The sequence below is a fragment of the Meriones unguiculatus genome, chromosome 17 (assembly GCF_030254825.1).
Source record: "Meriones unguiculatus strain TT.TT164.6M chromosome 17, Bangor_MerUng_6.1, whole genome shotgun sequence".
NCBI lineage: Eukaryota > Metazoa > Chordata > Mammalia > Rodentia > Muridae > Meriones > Meriones unguiculatus.
Window position 1 is genome coordinate 72,882,940 of NC_083364.1, and position 6,341 is coordinate 72,889,280.

Genomic DNA, 6,341 nt, shown 5'->3' on the forward strand with positions numbered 1-6,341 from the left:
AGGAGATAATGAGATTCATAGCCAAACTTTGGGCAGAGTGCAGGAAACCTTTTGGAAGAAGAGAGACATAGAATGACATTGAGGGGACAGGAACTCCACAAGGAGAATAACAGGGCCAAAATACCTGGGCCCAGTGGGGTGCAGGGAGAGGGAAAGGACTGCAGAGAGAAATATTCCAACCAAGGACCATGCATTGAGAGGACTAGAACCCCTGCTCAGACGAAGCCCATAGGCTGCTCAATTTCCTGACATGAACTCAGTGGCAGGCTCTTAATCACCTTGATGCAGCCTTTCCAGGCCACAGAAGAAGATGATGCAGGTAGTCCTGATGAGACCTGATAGGCTAGTGTCAGATATAAGGGGAGGAGGACCTTCCCTCTCCCTGGACGCTAGAAGGGGGATAGGGGGAGAAAAGGGAGAGTGGATGGGACTGGGAGGAGATGAGGGATGGGGCTGCAGAGGGGAATACAAAATAAATAAATTGTTATTAATTAATTAAATGCAATTAATTGAACCTATTAATTAATTAATTAAAAACTTTTCCCAGCCCTGTGAAAAATGCAGACTCATGTAACCCAAAGATGAAAGATACTAAGTTGTATTTTTCTATTTTGTCAATGTCTCAGCAGAAGAGCAGAGGTTTGTGAAGTTACTATTATGTAGGTAGGGATTTTATGTTTTCTCCTATAGAAATATTTAAAATTTATGTTATCTAAAGATGATATATTAGGAGAGGAAATGACCCAAAAGTATGTATTCAAAAGAACATGATTTCCTTTTCAGTTTCAAATCTACTATTGACTGCCTAACTTTGTACAATTTTTTTTTAGCATTAAAAAAGCATACTAATATGTTAGTAATTAGTAAAGCAGATAAGTAGATGCTTCACGGTGGGCATGAAGAGCATATATGATATCAGTGCTGCCAGGGCACTGTTGTTCCTTTCAGAACATTGCGTTGTTCACCTAGAGTCATGTGAGTCCTGCTGGTAGACATGGGGATCACTGAGCTAGAAGGAAAGAAGTAGAATCCTGAGGCAGCATTAGAAACGTGGCCATGGGGAGAGTCATGTGCTTGTTCATTTACATCAATCTGTCCTAGCTTTCTGAGTTCTTAACTGGGTGGTAATCTTGCAGATCTCTGAAGTGACTTTAAAGTTTTTCCTTTCATCACAGAATTGCTCTTCTTATTAGGATTAAATTTCACAAAGAATATTTATGCCCTAATTCAGTTTTCTTTGATGAAGATAACTTTTTACTTCCTTTCCCTTGTACTTAGGAGTTGCATCCATAAATCATCAATTTGCTTTCACACATACATCATACATTATAAATAAAACCTCCTGATGCTCAGTTCGTCACATATTGCCTTTGGCAGATGCCCTATCTCTTCACCTAAATTCGCCATTTCTTGCAGTCCTAGAACATAAGCACGATTCTGCTAAGGTGTCTGAAATTTTGCAACAATGATGGCCTTTGCTCACCTTTTGGATGCCTTCCTCTGCATTTTTATTTGAGACCTTTTCTGGATAACCTTTACAGTATCCTCAACACAACTGTGAATGCAAAACACAGCTCTTGCTGCAAAAGAATGAGAACCATATATAAGTGACCAACATCCAGTAAAACAAGCACTGGTTTCCTTCCTGCTGGGGAAGAGGTTAAATAACTGGGACAGTCACAGAAAAAAAGGAAAGTAATAAATCAATGCTTTTCCCGAATATCCTGGTTGTGTCATGTCATTATGAGTGTGAGCTGCTACAAGGTTTGTCTCTTCTACATTTTGCAGACATTAGAAAATAGACTCTACCTATTAAATTAAAAAAAAGAAAATAGCATTGTGTTGGTAGAAGCTAGAAGTCTGTTAAGTTTAACCGTCCATCCCAAAAAATGTTTCCTGGTAGTCATAAGGCTCAGCCATTTACAAAAGTTAGTGTCAATGGCTAATAGGGACAACAGATATCTTGAGGTAATCTGAGCCGTTGCCTTGTAATATTTTGTCTCTCCAGATGAAGGAGTTTTGAGTGAGTAAATCAATCTGTAGGCATTACTTAGCCTTGTATGTGGCTCTTTCAGGTACTCACTCTATAAGTCATCTCTAAGAATTTTTTCCAAAGTTACGTATTTTTTCCACCTCATGGGGAGAATCCTCTCTGGAATGTTGAATTGTTGGTCAGTGTAATCTGAGAGACTCCCCCAAACAATATGAGCTATTTCTGTTGCTGATAGCTGCCTCTCAGAGGCTGGAGGGCCCCTCTTCCTGAAGACACCACACTTCAGACACTGGACCCAGGAGATGTGTTCTGGATCAGACATGGAAGCAGAAATATCCATAGAGTTTTTATTTAACTGTCTTAACATTTTCTGTGGATGTTTATGTCCCTGGTGGATGACTCAAAGAAGTGTAAAATGCAAGCTGAGTAAACCATAGTGAGGGAACAACCTAGTAAGCTCTATTCCCCCTTAGACGCTGCTTTGGTTCATGACTTAGAATATTTTCCCGAATTCATTGAAGAAAATAAAAAAGAAAGAAAGGAAAAGGGAGAAAGAAAATAAAAATCCCGACTTCTGCAATTACAGTAATATAGTCTGTTTTTGACATTCCTTTCTCAATCATTTCAGCTCCCTTCTATAAATCAATCACAACAACATGATAAACATATGTATTTGTATAGTTAAAAATTCCATTGTTCATGTTTCAGCCTTCTCACTTCGTTCATTTTCTGTTGCTTAAATTTAATTTCAGAAACTCAGAAATTCATTAAAAATAAATTGTTTTGTTGCTGTTGCATCCCCAGCCATGAGTACGCTCGACCTGCAAAAGAAGATTGATTCTAGTTATGGCAAAAAGGAGGTCTGATTGGACCCAATGAGACTAACGAAATCGCCAAAGCCAACTCCTGTGAGCAAATCAGGAAGTTGACCAAAGGTGAGCTGATCATCCAGATGCCTGTGATGGTCCATTCCAGGGGTCCAAGTCAAAAACACCTTGGCTAGACAGAAGGGCAGGCATATGGGCATAGCGAAGCTGAAGTAAAAGGCCAATGCTCAGGTGCTCGAGCAGGTGATTTGGTTGAAAAAGATGATTTTCCCCCATCAGCTTCTCAGGAGATACCAAGAATCTAAGAAGACTGACCGTCATATGAATCATAGTCTGTTTCTGAGAGCCAAAAGGAATATGTTTAGAAACAAGCCGATTCTTGTGGAGCACATCCACCAGCTGAAGGCAGACAAGGCCGGCAAGAAGCTCCAGGCTGACCAGGCCGAGGCTCGCAGGTCTAAGACCAAGGAAGCACAAAAGCGTGGGAGGACCGCCTCCAGACCAAGAAGGAAAAGATCATCAAGACTCTGTCCAAGAAGGAAGAAATCAAGAAATGAAGATTCTTTCATGTCTGTACATAGTGGCCTGGCTGTGTCTTCAAGTGGATCAGTCACGAAAATAAAGCAAGACTTTGTCTGAGGAAGAAAGAGAGAGAGAGAGAGAGGGAGAGAGAGAGAGAGAGAGAGAGAGAGAGAGAGAGAGAGAGAGAGAGAGAGAGAAAGAAAGAAAGAAAGAAAGAAAGAAAGAAAGAAAGAAAGAAAGAAAGAAAGAAAGAAAGAAAGAGGAAAGAGATTATTTTGGAGGTGTCAGTGTCACTACAACATCGGAATTTGGCATCTAATGATAGTCTTGCTGACTACTGGTACAGAAGTGATGCCACCTTGTAAGACAACGTCCAAGCGTACTGGCTTGAACCTCTCCACTTCTTTTCATGAACCCCTCAAAGCTGCTGGGGGGGCTCCATTTGATGATACATTTTTTTCCAATTTCCCTTAAAGATCTGCATTACATTCACACATAGGTGTACAAATCATATTTCTAACACATGAACTTTTATAAGCACATTCAAGCCACAGCTGTGCTATCTCCTACAATAATTGATATCACTGCAGTAAAATCCTTATTCTGCTGAAACTCGACTGAGTTCTGTGAGGAAACAGAAACCACACCTTTCCTTCTGATTTGTATTGGAACCACCATTTTGCAATTTTACAGAATTTTCTACAAAATAAATATTTGTTTTTAAATAATGATACTGAGGTTCGTGTTTTGTTTTGTTTTCTTCATAGGTGAAACAAAATGAAACAAATTCCTTCAAATATGAAACAGGCTGAGACTGGCTTAAAGAATGACTATGAATTTGTATCAGTGATTTTCTTTGCTTCCTAGAATGGATACACACAAACGCACATGCACACACACATGCATGCACATACACATATGTGTATATATATATGTGTGTGTGTGTGTGTGTGTGTGTGTGTGTATGTGTATATATGTGTGTATATGTGTGCAAACTTACCAAACATTCCCTTGCAAGTCTGGATTCCAATAATTAACAGCTCATGTGCTTTTCAGGATCTGAAATTTTCTTCAGTTCAGTATATTCTTGATGGTAACATTCCATCAGTACTTAAAACTGACCAAAAATAAATGTATTTGCATTTAAACTGATACTGTCAACAACTATATGCTTCTTTTGATTCAACCAGTGAATGCATTTTATAGTTTTGATGCAGGCAACCAAAAAGCAACTGGAGACTCCATATGCCTATACAAACGCTCCTTGCCAAACAATGTTTAAAACAATTTTTAGCAACTTAGGACCCAGTCCATATGTATTGAAGGACAGGTATACCTGACTTAAACCAAGCCAATATATTACTCCTCTTTGCAATCCCCTTTGCCATTTCTAGTCAAACATATACTGGAACAGATTCTTGATATAAGCTAATCTTGCCTAGACTGTTTTGTAGTATGTGTGCAATATGGTAAAGATGTATTCCCATATGTGTTAACTAGTGTTATATCAACTTGAAACAAGCCTGAGTCACATGAGAGGAGGGAACCTCAACTGAGAAATTCCCTCCATAGTATCAGATGATATTAATGATTGTTGTGGGAAGGCCCAGCCTATTGTTATGGATAATGCTATCCCTGAGCTGTATTTCCTGGGTGGTATAAGAGAACAAGCTGAGCAAGCCATGAGGTGGGAGACAGTAAGGAGCAGGCTTCCAAGAATCCAGGTTCACGATTGTTTGAGTTTCTGCTCCAACTCCCTTCATGATGATCTGTAGTAAGGAAGAGGCGATGAAGAAAATCCTTTCCTTCCCAAGTTGCTTTTGGTAATGGTGTTTTGCCACAGCAAGAGTAACCCTTATGAAGACCCCAAGTAAACTCTCAGTAGAATAGCTGCTTACGCCTCTTTTGCTTATGCATAAATAGATGTGTATATGATGCAAGTTAGATGTCTTATTAAAAGGGGCTGGTAAAACAGAAAAAGAGCTTGTACAATGCAACTTAATCTGACAGTTGAGGTAAAGAACCTCTCATATTATGTCCTTGGCTGCCAAACTCCTTTTTAACCCCCAAAGAATGCCTCCCCCCAACAAAGCCCTATGGGTTCTTGAGCATTTTTTTTAGTGTGGCCTGCTGTGTTCTCTTTCTTTCTTCCTTCGAATAAAGTTTAAATAAAATTTACCAACTAGTTTACAATATGTGTATGCTTTCATTTCATTCCTGAGTAAGAGACCAGCAAACCGCAAATACCTGACCCTAGACCACTAACCACTCTTATTCCTTTTAGGCCATTCGACTGTTATTACACTAAGAACTCACAATGTCTCTCTTTGTCTCTGATTCTTTCTAAATCTATCATTATCTAGCAGTCGCAATGTATTTAAAATTACTTTTTAAACTTGTGTTCCAATGTGCCCAAAAATAAATTGCTATTTTTTTATAGATTGCAAATAATCTTACCACTGAAGCCAGCCATTTTCTACTATGTGCATGTGACCTATAACAGAAATTATTTATTTGGGAAGAAAAATCTTAAGACATGATATTCCTCAATCACACAGTATCTCAGTTTTAAATATGTATTTACCTATAAGGCCCTCATAAAGAACAAAGTTAATTACTTTCTTTTTGTGCATAAACATCTTTAAAATTATCTCTCTGAATGTGTCCATAATTCAAAATGGAACTGTTTGTTGATAGCTTTCAATCTGTCTCTCTGTCTGTATTTATGTAGGTAGGTATGTATGTATTAGGTTAACCCTGGGTATTAATGCGCCTGCATGCTAAGCACATAATATTTATTCAGTTTACTAATAGGTTACATAATTAATTATAAAACTTGTAGTTTAGATAAATATAGGCAAAGTAACTTAAAACATTTAATTTCTATCCTGTGATTTCAGAATTTCCTTTAAGAAAAATTAACTATTAAATATATTTCTCATATTCTTTTCATGGTATGAACTATGAACTATACCTTGTCTTCATAAAACATGTTTCTC

General features: G+C 38.3%; 1 pseudogene; it reads left to right on the forward strand.

Annotated features, from left to right (window-relative positions):
- The first annotated feature begins 2,799 nt into the window (after positions 1 to 2,799).
- On the forward strand, positions 2,800 to 3,377 carry LOC110564609 (large ribosomal subunit protein eL19-like; annotated as a pseudogene).
- The last annotated feature ends 2,964 nt before the right edge of the window (positions 3,378 to 6,341 follow it).